Source organism: Daktulosphaira vitifoliae, unplaced genomic scaffold (assembly GCF_025091365.1).
Source record: "Daktulosphaira vitifoliae isolate Bord-2020 unplaced genomic scaffold, ASM2509136v1 Scaffold_1345, whole genome shotgun sequence".
NCBI lineage: Eukaryota > Metazoa > Arthropoda > Insecta > Hemiptera > Phylloxeridae > Daktulosphaira > Daktulosphaira vitifoliae.
The window spans coordinates 1-2,179 of record NW_026100905.1 but is presented as its reverse complement, the minus strand read 5'-3'; the positions used below and the strand labels follow the sequence as shown (position 1 = coordinate 2,179).

The following is a 2,179-nucleotide window of genomic DNA, read 5'->3' as shown; positions in this document are numbered from 1 at the left end:
GATAATACCAAAGCTGTGTACCTGCATATATTGAACTCATAAAAAACCAATTAACTACCTGTATTTGTAATTCTTTGTGTATTATACATGTATATTAACTCAAAAATTTGAAACTTTAAATGTTTATATCTAATAAACGAATATACTTACATACAAATTCAAATGCCATTTACTATTAAATTAAAAATATTTGTTTCCATTTAAAAAAACAAAGTTTACGCCCTTACATGACATAAGAAATGAACTTAAAAAGTATTATATAGTTAATAATTCAAGAATAATGTGTAACTAAAAAAAACCAGAAAACAAAATGTTTAAATTATTATTACTGTGTGAATAATTGAGTTGATTATGATAAAGAATCATCCTGTATAAGTTTGTAAGAAAAAAAAAATATATGAAATAAATTGTTTTTTAGTTAATGACATACACGAAGCTATAAGAAGTAATTAATAATTTAATGGATTTATATGCACTATATAATACTGAAAATATTTTATTCTAATTATTATTTTGTTCTAATTTATTTATTATTTAGATCTCGATACGACAAGAAATAATATTAGTAAGAAGGGAAAATGTTATTAATAAATAAAAAATTTTTTATTTAGGTCTTAAAAAGTCAGTGGCTAATTTTTCTTACAAAAAATGAAAAATATAACGTTAGAAAATAAATCTTATGGAAAAATATTAAAAATATCATATAATTGTTAATAGCTATATTGAATGTATTCAAAATTTTTCAAAATGTAAAAATGAAAATGTTATTAATATACAAAAATCTTTATACATAAATTAATTTTAATGTATATTTTTCATGAGATATTTAAAAAAATATATTTATACATTTATTGTTTTGAACATATAAAATCATACATATAAAATTAAAAATATATTCTATTTTTTTAGTACATATTTTGTTCCAAGCTATGAGAAGTAAATAACAATTTAATGGATTTATATGTACTGGATAATACTAAAAATATTTTATTATTTAGATATCAATACACCTTCAGGTTTTATTGGTAAGAAGGGCAAATGTTATTTATTCACATAGAAATTATTATTTGGATCATGTTCGACGCTAAATTTTCCTACATAAAATTTAAATATATAACGTTTGAGAATAATAAATTAATTTTTTTAAGTATTTTTTACTTAATTAATAAATATCGCATTTCTTTCAATCTTTTTTGAAATCCAAATACGTTTAAACATTCAGAGTTCTTTTTATACTTGTTTAGATGGAATTTATCAAGTTTTGAGTAAGTATTTAACTAAATTTATATAATTTTTCCTTAATTCTTTTTGAGTTAGAATTTTGCTTATGGTATAATCAATCGATTTATTAAAATTAAACACTATCTACAGATTTGCATCGAAACGTTTCAGTGATAATAATCACTGTCAGATATCATCTATACTAGTCTCAACTATGCCACCCTCACACTGTGCCGCGAGCCCACTATGCTACCGTTCTTTAGCATAAAGTTACAAAATCAGTTTAGAATTTATATGGATAAATAATTAAAAATCACATAATTATTAAACCAGTACCTTCTCATTTTACGTTTCCTTACGATAATGTTACCTGTTTGGACAAGTTTAACTATATTTAAAGTAGCCAAAATTTTCATACAATTTTCAAAATCTAAGATTGAAAAAACTTTTTCAATATACAAAATTCTTTATGCATAAATTATCTTTATGAAATTTATTCGTGAGATATTCAAAAAACTATATTTATACATTTAAAAGTTTGAACATATAAGATCGTTCAAATAATATTAAACATATATTGTATTTTTTTTAGTAAATAAGTTATTGGAAGCTATAAGAAGTAAATTATTATTTGATTTATATCCACTTGATATTAATAAAAGTATATTATTTTGACTTATTTGTTATTTAGATAACAATAGGACTTCAGTTTTTACTGGTAAGATGGATATATAATATTAATATACAGGAATTTCTTATTTAGATCTTGATGTGTCTTTAAGTTAGCCGCTAATTTTTTTATAATTTTTTTAGTAAATATTTTGTCTACAGCTATAAGAAGTAAATTATAATTTAATTTATATCTACTTGATATTGAATTTAATTTACACCTGACACTATGTTGTAGATCTTTTTACTCTTAAATTATAATAAATAATTTAATTAATTAAATACACAA

General features: G+C 20.7%; 1 long non-coding RNA gene across 1 annotated transcript; it reads left to right on the top strand.

Annotated features, from left to right (window-relative positions):
• The first annotated feature begins 339 nt into the window (after window positions 1–339).
• On the top strand, window positions 340–2,061 carry LOC126909803 (uncharacterized). The gene is made up of 8 exons (XR_007705116.1): window positions 340–445; window positions 539–565; window positions 910–936; window positions 999–1,025; window positions 1,245–1,265; window positions 1,814–1,840; window positions 1,913–1,939; window positions 2,035–2,061. It is a non-coding gene; the product is annotated as an uncharacterized LOC126909803 (long non-coding RNA).
• Window positions 2,062–2,179: the final 118 nt, after the last annotated feature.